Raw genomic sequence first — 15156 nt, forward strand, 5'->3', positions numbered from 1 at the left:
TATAAAAATCCATTAACACGCTCGCCTGTCTTCGGCAAAAATGCCGGAGTAGTAATAATGATTTAAACAAATAGCAGTGATTAAAAATTACCAATTCTTTTATAGACCTATTTCTGATTTGGTGGGTCTCCAAGCTAAAAAGCCGTTAGTTACAACTGTCGCGTAATTTTCAACACAAGTACGAGTATATTTTGGAAAATCGTATGATATACAAGTATGAATGCGGTATCTTTTATTAGACGATATTCTACTAATGAAATCGGAAAAAGATAAAAGGTTTTGAATCTTCCGTACGAACTTAAAAGCTGGACGCACCATGTTTATTTGCGAGACTTAACATTTTTTGTTCTTGCGAAAATTATTTGGATTCAATGGTACAATACTATTTTAAAATAATGTTTAATGATTTCGATTTCACCCTGTGTTTACTTGTATATACTAAGATGTGTAGATATAACAAAGGTCCTTGAACTGCATATTGTGAGCTGCAGCAGGTCGCAAGTGGGTTAGCGCACAGCAGACGGCGCGGCGACTAACTCGCGCGAACCGGCCAATTAATAGGTACGCGGTAGCAGTAACCACAACGTAACTATTAACCTATTCGGTATTTCAACCACTAACTGCCCTATGTATAAATCTATTGGTATTTATATAGTAAAATTGTGACTAAATGATGTAAGTACATAGATGATATTTAAGAAAAATTTATGTAAGACTGTTTAATATGAGCAATAGAAGCCAAAACAATAATTTATAGTTTTTTTTTTCTATTAATCTATAAGTTTGTTTCAGCATCACACAAAAACTACTGTACCAAATTTGATGTGGTTAACTCATTTGTGTTTCTGTATATGTGTGCTTGATACGCTATAGTAATATGCACTGATCTATTTTATAAGTTTTTCTGTTTATGAAGTCTACGTGTACGAAGTAGTGGGTAACAGCTAGATATTTAATATCCCTAATCGTTAATAGCCAATTATTGTCCGATTGTAAAGTACAAATTTCTTCTCATTTCGCTTGTCGCTTTTTACATCATTTTGGATGTAAAGAAATGGTGATATATTGTGTTCTTACTTAGTTCCAACACAAAACTTGATATTACATACCAATGCCACTTTTTTCACTCGAAGTCAATATTTATTAGCCAGGGTTCTATCAAATTTTTAAAACGTCTTTAATCCACTAATGTCTATTATACAAAAACTCTAGTATATGATTTATAAATATAGTTCTTTATTTAGTTAGATATTACAAAAGTTAAATGTATCTACATAAATGTTATAAAATATAATCAACGTTTCTCTATTCTTTGTATACTCGTAGTTATATCAAACCTTTTTCAAACTAATGATTACTATATCACATTTTAGAACTTGATCTGAACACTTACATTTTTTTAATTCCAAATATTAGCCTGAGGTTGTTATGTAACCCATCGATTTTAAAATGTAATTTACTATTTCTGTTTTGTTGTTTAGATTGTAATTTACAGCATTTTGAATTTACATGACAAGGGAATATCAATGGTAGCTTCTAAATTATTCTTTTTTTTTTTCAAATTACGTAATTATAGTTGCGTGACTGCTACCGTTTAGCTATAATATTTTTATGCTATCTTTATACAATATTTTCATTTAATCTCAATTCAATAGCCTCTATCGGCAATCATTGCACACGTAATTTTGAAATTGACTGAATATTGAAGAGGAAAGTGTTGTTATAGAATTTTATTGAGCTTTAAAAGCTTCAATAAATTGCGTGATATCTTCCTGAGGCAACTAATAAATTGTTGTATCAATGTCTGTCAAAGCAATACAATAATTTATGTATTTTTTTTTTTTATTAAATATAGTGTAAAAATGAAGATTTATAATATCCATTAATACGTACATAGTCAGCTATGGTTTATTTATTACTTTATCATTACATGATTAGAAATAGTTAAAACAAACTATATTTTTTTATGCCTTAATGTATTACATTAAAAGGTTATAGAACAATAAATATTTTTGAAAATTATGTATCTTAAAAGGTTTAGAAAATATTTTATCAAAATTAAATGTATGTTTATTATCATATTTTTCATTATGCTCTGCGTAGGACAGTTGCATGTCTTATGCTCTTAAAACAAAGACGCGATGAACCGAGTTGAATTTTATTATTATTTTACTGATGAACATTTTTTACTATTTTACTATCCGACCTCCAATCTCTATTTATGTACAAAGGCAGATGTTTTAAGTATATTTTTTGACTTGTAATATCTTTCTACTATCTAAAGAATGAAAAACAGGCAGCATAAAACAATCATGCCTGGACCAATCACGTCGTTATTTTTAAAAGCTTGTGAAATAAATCCTTTATAGCAGCAGTCATTACTGCTGCCAGCATTATTTAGATTGCACTGATCTTAGTCGTTCTAATCTGGGGACATGTCGACCCACTTCACATGAAACTGCGTTGGTGCACACGTACATTCGACCATGTTGCCGCACCCTACGCATAATTGAAACAAATTTTTACGTGATCAAAAGATGCAAAACGTAAAAAAAGATTGCGAACTTGAATGTTTGCGCCACGGTATTGTAATCCAGCCATACGAGTTTGAAGAAAAAATCTGCAATATTTTGTTACTTTTAGATTTTGCATAGATTATTTTTGGTGAACATGATATCATTGCTTACTCTATTACTAATAGACAATATTTACAACTGATTCATAGTGTGTATATATGTTCCGTAGTGTTTTAGTCATATCAAAGGAGTCACCATGGCAGGTTCAATGTCTTCGAGTTAATGCATCGTGACGGAAAAATACGTTTTAACAATAACACCTAAACGGTAGAGTTAGATAATGCCTCTAGAATGTAAGTGCTTTTGTTTGGACAGAGGAATGCACAAGTTTCCAAAGTCTATATCATTTTGATGGTTCGGTCCCGAGGGCTTTTAGTGATTACATAAATGGCCGGCTCCTATTATTCGGAATCGCGGTCTTGCTCACCTTCGTTGGGCCACGGAACTTATGAACGTTAGAGAACCGGCTCTCGTATGACTTTATCTAAATTACGATATTTGCATGATGAGTTGTTCGAATTCGCATTAAGTGGAGTTATCGCGCGCCGACATCTCGCGGGCGACATTTTGCGCTCCGCATGCAAATAAACAAGAGCTGCGACTCTAGACCTCTGAGAGCAGTTACTGTATGAATTTATAAATCTACGTTTAATGTAGGGCAATTAACTAATTAGTACACAATTAGGTTACCTTATCATTTTTAACGCAACACAATCACGGTTATCTTCGAGTTAAGTGTATAATATGTATGCGAAATATATTTTGGTTTCTATACACACGTTAACTAGAGGGAAAATGTGTTATTATTTATTAAATTTGTCATTAAAATACTGCAAGTTTTCCTACAAACTTAAAAGATACCATAAACCTGTTTTAATTTCAGTCAGTGTTAGTTTTAATTAATTCGAAAAAAACCTGTGCAGTAGGAATTATTACTCTCAAAAAGATTTTAATAATTTTGGCAAAATATAGACTTATTGTGGGTTAATATTTCTGTTAAATAATTTTATATCACACTGGGCAACAACAACTAGTCAACGAGTTTTTGAAACAAATCTTAGGGTACGAAGTCGATCGAAGAGATTCAATTTTTTATAAATAATTTTCGATTTAATTTAATTTCAACGGACTTCACTTCTCTAAACTTTAGAAGATAATCATGTATTTGTAGGCAGATTGCAAAAGCTTGCCATGACATCCCTGGTATTTTTTTAATGAATGATAATGGAATAATAACGCCGTCTGCGCTATCGGTATACACTGGTGGGGCACCAGTAAGGGATGATAAGTGAGGATGAAAAGGCAGGTCAGTAAGTCCATCGTGACGAATTAGTCACGATGGTTTCCAGGAGGAACCGCGTGGAGGTTGACCTGATAGGGTATATTGATAGCAGTGGGGCCTAACCTTCTCATTACTAACAATCCCTTACCCCGTGACACCACTGGTAGGCTACTATAGCCGTTTATCAATGAACGTAGCTTGGTAGTGTGTAATTTGTAGTATATTTTTAATCTTCGAATAAACATATTATAAATTTTTAAATTAAGATAAAAAATACTTGTCCTTTGTAATATTTTGTATATGAATATATTTAATATTTTTTTCGTGAACATAATTGAAGACATGAATGAATGAAGGTTATAAGTAATGTCGCATTTTCGGATTTTCGCAGTTCTATGAATAGATAGAGGTGTTTGGAGGTGCCATGTGTATACTAACATAACCTATAGTTGTAACACCTCCATCCATATCCATAGAATATATCCATAGAAAATACGAAAATGTGAAATGAATATCACCTCCATCCATTCATGTTCTCAATAAAGTATATTGCATTTTTTTTTTAATTATTTAGGGTTATGTTAGAAAATAATTCATAGATATCGATTTACTTAAATGTTTCAAAAGCGATTCTTACGAAATGCTTACTAGTACTTTCTCTCGTCTCGCAACTGATACGCGCTTGAAGTATGGAGGTTAAGAAAACAATGTTACATCTTCATACAGAATACAGGTTTGCATCCGAACCCTATAATACATCATTGCTTATAAATGTTAACACACGATATTGCGATATATTAATCCGAACGACCGCCAAATAAATTTGCTTTTCAACTGGTTTTGCAATGTTTATGAGATAGACTCATTTTAATATCGATCGGATATTAATAGGTAACGAGGATATTAACAAAAACTTTACGACGACACGACTCACTGTTTTGCTAGTAGAATGTAACTGGGCTTCTATTACTTACCAGTTATTTAGGACTAATCGGTTGCTTTTAATGAAAGAATTTGTAGTAAATAATTAAATACATATTACAATTTTATCATGTTTGAAGATTCAAATATACGTTCTTTACTTTTATACACACACTACGATACGACAATATGATAATTTGATGTGTATATAAATAGATCTACTATTTACCAAATGTGGAAATAGATTCGTGATAAGATGTCTGTTAGGTTTGAAGAATATTTGTTAAGTATATAGATTTTTTTTTAGATTGCGCGGAAGGTATTATTTAGCTCGTACGTTTGGGAAGACGTGTCAGGAACTTTGTTTGTAGAGAACAAATACAACGCACTTGTGACAGACGGGAGCAGCAACGATCTATACCGTGTTTGAACATGTTGACATGCATACCTTACCACATTTGAATGGAACACACCCTTGGAACTCTTCCTAACTTAAATGACTATATAGCTAGTAGCCATAAGTTAGGATTAGCTATATAAAGTAATGCATGATCATTTTCAAAATTTTGAAATTTAAGAAAATAACAGATATATTGAAATAAAATATGCACCTAAATAATTTTAGTCAGTAAAATGTGAAACTGATAATTTGATTTAATGTTGATTAATACGAATTTAATTCACGTATAATTATGAATTGTTGAAGAATTTTAAAAGACTATTCAATTCGTTTCGATGCGGTTAATTAATGTTTGTATACCTTTATTTACTCATGCCACAATTTACGGGCGAAAGTCTATAGCCCCTCGCCGAACCCAACGCGGACATGTTTCGCGTATGAACAATATTTATAGCCCTTAATTATAATCGCATGCTGGATACTGAATATACGTACTGTACAAACGAAACATGAATTTGCTTTTATAAGAAAGGAAATGTTTGCAGCTTAATCGCATACAATCTTACAGCTGGTGCATGCTTAGCAATAAGTACATACAGTTTCGAAGTCATTTAAACAAATAATTTAAGTAATACAAGTTGAATATACGGTAGCTTAAAATTGTTAACGGATGATACGATCGTGGACCTATATATATATAACTCTCGCTACCAGGGGCCCTTACTCAACTACTGCTCAAAGCGAGCCCTTGATGATCTCTGACATGGTTTAATGCTTTAAATGTTCGAGGTATCACGAGGTATAACACGTAATCGTAATTACAGTGACGTTATCTGCGCAATATATTTATTTTTAATAGTTAATTAGCGATAGGAAATATGAATTTATGGTAGGTACTTGAGGTTTCTATTAATGTTTCCTTGACCGGTATACGGTATGAAGTCACTAATATTTTAAAAATGTGCTTACCTTTCGACCTTCGTCGATTACGCCTTCTACAATATTATGCAATATTAAAAGGAAATTCTGTAGCTGCGCCCGCACGGACTCCGGCGTTTCTCCAACGCACTTTTTAGTAGGTACTTCCTCTGTTACATAAAGATGCACCAATGTGCAAAATTTCAATTTCTACTTACCTACTATCTTTTTTTCTGAACTTGTTAGTTGTATTCGATATACCGACACAGATAAAGTTTTAAAATCTAATAACCAGATCATACATGTTAAATTTATGCCACTTCTCCGTTTTAAATTGATAGGAATTTTATATATTAGAAGACATTACATTGGTGTCATTGAGTTGATCTTATGACGAAGCCAGAAAGTGAACATATAAGATACCGAGTTAGGATTCGTTTGTTTTGTTGTGGAATTGATTAACAGATATTTATGAGATTTTAAAGGTGACGGAACTTAAAGATTACTACAAGATCTATGATATATATATATATATATATATATATATATATATATATAAAGGTTATCCTTATATATATTTCGTTTACATCTATAGATTAAAGCTATGAGGTGTTTCAAGTGCTATCGTTATTGGACATCAATAATTATCGTTAATTTTACACTTATCCAATGATTATGATATCCAGTGCAGGCGTCTCGACTCGCCAGTTAACTAATGTCGGCCCTCTAATGCCTTGATTTATGCCCTCGCTACCGCTCTAGGTTCATTCACATTTGCTTGAGAACTGCTTTAATAATCGGTTGCGGAGACGAGAGCTCCTTAAATGCTAATGTCACATTAACAAGTTAATGGGTTCCGATGATGTGTTGTAATTATACATTTTCTCGCATCAAGATGCATTATTACTTTATTGTATTAGTGTGTTCCTGTTGTTTCCTTTCTCTATCATTTGTAGTATTCCGTTTGTTATTTATAAAACGGTATATTATATATATAACCTCTGTTATATGTATTTGTTTATTTTTTGACATTGATGTTTATATTAAAATCTGTATTTCGTTTTCCATATATCGCATTTTTGATCATTTAGATTAGTTAAATGCTAGTAACTATTCTATATTTATTGTTAGCTAGTCACAGATTAAAATCTGTCTTATTAAGAAATTACCTGTTATGTCAATATTCAACTAGTTTTCTACGCCCGTTATAAATAATTAATTGCCAATTATCATATATTGACATCCGTTCATTTAACCGTTCACAACACCAATTACTCGTTTCCAAATTTAGGTAAATGTTAATAATTTTTTTTTTCGAATAAATCTCATTCTGTATATTTAATGAAGATATTGACATTCTTATTATGAAGGTGTGCTATTTAATAATTATATATTATTGTGCTAGAACAATCCATTCATGTCCCACAATTGGGCATGGATCTCTTCTAATTAGAGTAGGATATTGAACTACTATTATCACATTGGTCGGAGAGATTTGATATAAGATTTTATTAGTACTTTGGCAATAAAAAGTTCTAAGAGGAGCTGATGTTTTAGTTCCTCTGTGGAAATTTGCGCTTGCTAAGGATATTCACCATAACAAGGATTGAGGATATGGGTAATATTTATTATATTTGGATAATATGATAGTAGCCTTATCTCGTTCATATTGCAGAAGGTATCAATGAGAAAGTTCTTTTGATTGCTAGGAACGTCTATCCAGGTTATATGGGATTAAAGAAACTCATATGTTTGAATGAGACTTTGTACAAAAGTCGATTGCTTGAGTACCTCTGTCCCATTCGTGTTTCAACCGTGAAGCAGTTGTGTTTGTATGGCTGTGTTTCGGTTTGAAGGGGGGGGGGGGGGATATGGCGTGAATTTACTGGGTACAGAGGAATAACACCTGAGTCCTCAGGAATGGCAACGCATGGGGGGTATCATGGGCGAAACAGTATACTCTGTTATGTCCATGGTACTGCTCATGTCTATAGGCGACGGTTATCACTTTCCATCAGGTGGACTGTTAGCTTGTTTGCCATTCTAAGTTGTATAAAAAAATCATATTTAGATACATAAGTAAAGCAATTGAAATGAATATTTTCCCTATATAAAATTGTATTTTAATTTAATTTAGTTGTATTTCGAGATTTCCTCCTCTTCTACTGCTGTATGGTATTTTTTTTTCATTATTTGCTTCCTTTGACATCCAGGGAATGAAAAAAGAGGGAAGGCACATTCTTACTCCGTCACCGCACGGATATTTTTATAAAACTAAAGATTTATTTTTAAGAAAGCAGGTATTAAATCTAGTAAGGTAGAGGTAAGTAAGGTAGTAAATCTTTCATCATAACGACAACAATTGGCTATTCCCTCTGACCTCAATGATGGGGTACCATCTGGGGTTACGACAAGATTTATATATTTTTTTATTTCACCAGAGATTTTTATATCACTAATGACTGACATAATTTGCTTTTGTTTCTTAGTAGTTTACTCGCCATGCCATTAGTTTTACAAGGAATAAATTCTTAATTGGGTTTTCTGAACCCTTTTTTAACTTGATATAGGTAAAAATTTATATAACATGACAACTCAGATTATTCTTGTAACAAATTATTTCGTTTCCAACTTCCAAAATAGAGAAGGTTGTCAGTTTGCCTAACAAGACTATGTAAGGTGGGAGGCTGGAGACAATTGAAACTCATGAATTATGTTCCAATACTCTTAGCTTTAAAGATAAAGGACACATAAAACTAAACATATACTAAAACGTCCCTCGACATCTTAGCAGATTCTGGACCAATTTTGATAATTATTTTTGTAACGATAGGATTTATTTTGAATTTTTCCCCTTTGAATATATATAATATTGTTGTTGTCCATTGATGTGTTTTATTATTTTGAAATAAAAATACTGAAATTATTAGTACATATGGACTTTGTGGCAATTAAAAAAATCTTTTTTTTTGTAGTGCAATATCTAATTGTTGATACTCTGTAGTATTTAAATTCAAAAAAATTACTCACCTTGTTTATAATGTATTTTTTCAAATACTATTTAGTTTAGACATATTTGGCATAGTTATTAGAAAACAGTTATTTGAACCTGACCTCACGTATGTTTGTTTTTAAGATTATAGTCTAGATTTTAAATGTCAAATATTTGATTTATTATTTAAAAATGGAAATTGCGTAGATGAGAGGTGCCATGTAAGTCATAGTTTGCTCTGAGGTGTGTGGTATTCATATTCATGTCTGTAGGTAACAGTTACCAGTTGTTAGGTGAGCTGCTGTTAACTTGTTTGTCATTCCAAATTGCATCGTAAAGTATTGTAATAATGAACTAATTCGTTATTTTATATTAAATACATATCTCATTAAAAATATATCTAATAGAAATGTGGCGTAGCGTAACTACATTTTTGTAATAATTGTGAAGAGCCCTCACGATATTGTTTTTTTTTTTTTTTCCGGTAGTCTACTCACTTCAGTAGGTATCGGTTTCAATTTTTTTCTGTATTAAGTCATAAAGCAGTAATGCCTTTTTTATACCACGAAGGTGGCAAACAAGCATACATCCCGTCTGATGGTAAACTGTCATTGTAGCCAATAGACGCCTGCGACACTAGTTAGTGCCTACAGTTAACTTTTGTTTTATTCTGAAATATTGGATGTTTAATACAAGTATTATAATATCACCTTCGTCGTTTGTCTGCAGGTGTGGCATAACAACAGTTTATTCTGTATTTGTGTAGATGTTCATGTCTATAAGTAACAAATGACCGCTTTATATCAGGTGGGCCGTCTTATTTTTAATTTTACGTATAAGAGTACATCGTATCATAGATTAATATAGTAAAATTTTTATCTAAATTTACATGCATAGTTACGGTTTACAGTTATTGTTGTATAAGAATAAAAACTATAAACTATGTCTCTGTCTTAATTTTAAAATGAATATTTTGGTTTGTGAATAGTCTCGGAGCCTCGCCCAATAGAAAATGTGCACGATCACATCCTTCTGTATTGCCTTGACATACATTTGGTTTAAAATTAATAACAATTCATTTATAAGATACATCAGACCCTGTTGTAGGTATCTACCATTATAAAAACAGACTTAATGAAATGACGTAATAGATTAAACTGGTGACATTTTACTAAAATAAATATATCTAGATTTTAGACCTCTTTTATTACCTGTCTGTCCTCTCGCAATTTTCTTATTTGACGCAATACGAGTACGTCATTGTGTATTTAGTTTAAAGGCGATTACATACAGTGAGGATTTTGAACTTTGTTAAATTGAAATAATTTTATTTCTTTACTCGTTTGTTTGAAAATTTATTAAGGAATTTAATGAAATTTCTTGTGGTGTAAGTTTCTAATATCTTAGAATTTTATATAAAAACGTGACTTATTTGTTTTCAACGAATTAAATATTTGCATATAGAATTTAATACTTGCATTACTGTTTCAAAGAAAATATACATATCATATTCGAGAGCGACTAAATTAAATCACTGAAAAGATAGATACATATCGAAAGTAAAATTATATACACGAATTATATATATTCAGATTTTGTAAATTTATGCAAATTAAAATTGACACGTCATAAGGCGTCAAAAAAAAAGGACTACCTCTGTGTCCCTTGTTCATAGGCCTAGAAGGGATTTTATAATTTTGACGATGATAAGTATATTTATATTATTAATTAATATACTTTAACCACTTAAACATTAATATAAAGAAAAATATATATTACACTTACAAAAAGCGGTCTTGTCACTAAAGCAATCTCTTCAATTATTATTTTAATTAATATTTAATTATGTAATAGTATCGCTGGTAATTCCAAAAGTGGTCACTAATAGAATTCCACTTAGGCAAAAATAAAACGTCAGAACGATAATAATTTGTAGGTAAAATATTAGTAATTAGTAAATAGATTACTGGCTTCGCATAAATATATAGGTAGAAAATAAATTATTAAATTATTTAAAATAAAACACGGCTCATGTACTCCCTGATAAAATAACTTTCTATAAGTGAAATAATATTTTAAATTGGTTAAGTATTTTATTTAAATATATCCACTACAAACAAAAAGTCGATTCTTTTCTCTTTACAATATTAATTAAGACTTAATTACATTTAGGCACAAATAAAACTTAAAAACGATACATGTAATTAAAATGTTAGTAACTAGTAAAATTTATAGCTTTAGTTCAGTTTGTCAACTCTCCATAACACATCAACTACAACGCAATTTATAATGCACTATATTATCAATTACCAGTTTTTCCCTAGCTATATCTTATACCTATATCTGAATGGAATCCGGACGCGTCTGTTTTTTTCTAATGTAGTCTGTTCCATAGTTAAGTGTATAAATAAGCTAGAGATATTTTAAAGTGTAAAATTAATAAAGCTAGTAATGTCTATCATTTATAATTAGATGGTTGTATTTAAACAAAATTGTATTATGAATAAACAAGTACCATAAATAAACTTTTTAGGCGGCTCGAAAGGGAGGTTTCCTTCGTATTTTTGGGACCCTTTTACGAGCTTACGTCGATAATTATATATTACTACTATATATCGATGAAAAGAACAAAATCCATTATTTTGTTAATTCTTTTTGCAATCGATAGTGTTTGGTTTCGTGTTGGTCCTATTTTGGATCAATTAAAGCTGCGGTTTTCTTTATGGAGCAAAAAATTACTACGACAAAAAGTACTATACTTATAAACAAATATATGATTTTGTGTTCTAAATTATGTTTTTTTTTTTGTGTGATAAAATATTTTGTTAAATAGGTCACATTTACAATTTTTCTACACTTTTACTTATGCAATCTGCTAATTGTACGTAAGGAAACTTTTTTTAGGGAAAGCTGGACTTCCTTTATATCTAAGCTAATATCAGTTTACCTAAGAGAACAGCATCTGTTTGTTTTTATCTGCTTACTTATTTGATGAAGAAGGAAACAAAAAACGTAAAATTATTGGATTTAGTCGAATTTAACAGTGCATTTTTAAAAACTTAGTGGGATAATTATAACTATTATGAAATTAAGATAACTAAATTGAAGGTGGTAAACCGCATATGGCTCGCTTAATAGTAGCTGTTAATTTATTGTTATGTTTCAAATAGAGAAGGTAATGTGTGCTGTTTGAGTGTACATCGTTGAACATAGGTAGGTACAGCTTACAGTTTTGATGGGTTTATTTCAGACTATAGTTATTTTATTATTTTAATCTAACTGCTTCGAAGAAAACGTACTTACATGTAGGCAAGCACGTATCTATTATAAAGCTCTAGTATAAATCATCTTGATTAATATTATAAATTTATTTAATGTTCCAATCTACGTGTTTGAAGGACGTCAAGTAATTCGTTTGTAGAATCATAAATTATGACCAGCCGATAATTTTATACTGTAATACGATACGTTACTAGTTATAATTTAATAATTTTTTATAAAAATTTGAGAAATCTATATTTCTACTTAATAATTCTAGTATACTATAAGCGTTATGTCATGAAGATAGATACTCATATTTATATAAAATGTAAGTTTGTACTAAATTAATTTTAAGTAATTTCGTAAAAATTTAAGTTAACTACGATTTTGTAATATAATTTAAAAGTTTTATCATATCGGTAAAAAAAATATTAATTATTATTTTTTTCTGGATGATTAATAATACTTAATAATCTAAATTCAAGCAAATCAATAACAAGTATGTTAATTTTAATTAACTTTGGCAACTATTTAAAAACGTCATAATAATAACACACACATTTTTAAGATATTAAATAGTTACGTGTGAGATAATACAACGTTCTCTAAAAGATACCTCTACAACTAAAATTTGCACTACACCTGTTGCATGCACAATCAAAACATGTGATAAGATGATAAAACATTGCGCTACGTACCGACCTACGGATGATCCAGATGCACAGACGCGGATACTTCTAGGGTAACCTAGATCTATGGTAATTTATTGTCACTGTCACTAAACTCACACTGTTCATTTCACAGTAGTCTCGTGTATTGTTTTATTTCATTTATTCAGGGCCGCGTGTTTGTTGTGCGTTGTTTGTTTATAGTGCGTACGACAGGTGCGCTCGCCGCAGCATCCGCAGCGGCTATGACAGCCGGCACGCTGCCGGTGTCCACGCCTCTTGCGTACGCGCACCTCCCCGCCCCCGGGCGCCACTGAAGCCTCCTGCAACTTTCAGCAGTTTTCCATGCGGAAGTTTTTATCAATACTATTACTGTGCAGTCGTAAATATTAAATAGTCACTTGTATATAATGAATTGATATGTTTTGCGTATAAAATGATATGTTCAACTTTTATTCGTGGTGAATGAATTTTTACTTACAATTGTGTAGGCACATTCGGATTTTGTCAATAGGAAAAAAATTCTATCTGTTAATCCTGTATACTAAATTTCATTTAAATTCTTTCAGATATTATTGAGGAATAAATATATAAATAAACTAATATCTTTAAAAATATTCACATTTGTAATATTAGTAGGATTTTGACTCTTATTCGTTGTTATGTTTTTATGAATACGATTTACCAAGGGGACGAATAATCATACCATTTCTCTTACACCTTGTACATGTATTGGAATTTCAATCTGGTCGTTTAATATTTTTAAATAAGCAAGCGAATATAAAACATCTATAAATATAAAACTTTCTCGCAGTAAAGCCTGTGAGTGCCGGACATTGAGATGCGCTGAATCTACAGTTCACTGCGCGTGAGAAAGTTAACCGTGCGCAGCTCGTAAATCATATTGGATCCTACTAAATGAATCCCTTGATTAGATGCTAATTAAGAAAAGAAGAAATTCTTTGTAGTCAGTACTCTTTACGGTGAAATGATGTCGCATTTGTGCCTCGTTATGAATAGACATAAGTGGAGATAGACGCAAGTACCTTAGTCATATAACAAGTACATTTTGCTATGGGAAAAAAGTCGATAAATGGAGAGATGTATCGTGATTAAAAATATTTAAATTTAGAACGTAGAATAGTGTGTATGTAAGTAAAATTTACTTTGTAACAACTAGTTTTTTTCCGTAAAGAAAAACAGGAAAATTAATCTAGAACCAATATTTAAGTATACCCCATCAAATGAAAAATAATTCAAAATCAATTTATAATTGCGTAATATAGTCACAGAAAACAATTGCAGATGAAAACGAAAACAATACAAGACTATATGAAAGTTGATTAAAAACTAATTGAACTAACATCTACCGTGATTACTTAATCACATCAAGCTATTTTAAAAATTATCATATTATAATATCGTTTTTATCAATCCTCTAAACGTTTCTCAACATACATTTTATATATAACAACTCCAAATGGTCCTATTTAAGGCCAAAAATTGGCATCCAAAGTACATCCAATACAGTTATGACATCTATATAAATCAAGTCTGCGTTTGTATCTATTATCAAGCATACGTTTGCTTGCGTGCGTGTCGCCGTAAAATTTAACTTCCAATCATCATTGATCATCATAATCAATATTGATTCTATTTGTACTATTGGTTACATAAATTGACTTTCCCTTCAAGTAGCTAGTTTTAATACAAGTGTCTTATAATATTTGTTATTGTCAAATGATGGATTGTTCTTGAAAGTGAACTTGAAAACTTTTTCTTTTTTTTGAAAGCTTATTCATTATTTGTTGATAAGAAAAGTATACGATGTGATAAAGGGTGCGGTTTTTAATAATAGTTTTTTAAATTTATACATTATAAGTGTAAATAAATAGCAGAATTTATAATGTTAAATTTTGTTAAACAAAAACAAATTTTGGCGAAGCAGATTAATGAATTCAAACATGCTTGGAGTGAAGGATTAGCAAATGGTATTTGATAATAATCCTTTACTCCATCATCCTCCATATTACATGGTATACTTGACAACTTTATCGTCGAATCACTGCAAACTCCTAAAACGATATATACTTGCAGTTCAATTTACAGTTTTCTATAAACATGTGTAAAATAGGTCA

General features: G+C 30.8%; 2 protein-coding genes across 4 annotated transcripts in view; one reads left to right on the forward strand and one right to left on the reverse strand.

Moving 5' to 3' along the window:
- Positions 1-13295, reverse strand: part of LOC113511791 (uncharacterized) — a 28704-nt gene extending 15409 nt beyond the window's left edge. The window contains exon 1 of one of the 2 annotated variants that reach the window (XM_031913480.2): positions 13053-13295. The gene's annotated coding sequence lies outside the window, so the exon portion shown is untranslated. Of the gene's footprint in view, positions 1-13048 lie in introns of both variants that reach the window. The other variant, XM_026895509.3, reaches the window with a different exon arrangement.
- Positions 1-15156, forward strand: part of LOC113511790 (Golgi-associated PDZ and coiled-coil motif-containing protein-like) — a 69667-nt gene that overhangs the window by 19248 nt on the left and 35263 nt on the right. The gene's annotated exons all lie outside the window — the stretch shown is intronic.

The sequence above is a fragment of the Galleria mellonella genome, unplaced genomic scaffold (genome assembly GCF_026898425.1).
Source record: "Galleria mellonella isolate WM207_F2 unplaced genomic scaffold, CSIRO_AGI_GalMel_v1 utg117, whole genome shotgun sequence".
Taxonomy (NCBI): Eukaryota; Metazoa; Arthropoda; class Insecta; order Lepidoptera; family Pyralidae; genus Galleria; species Galleria mellonella.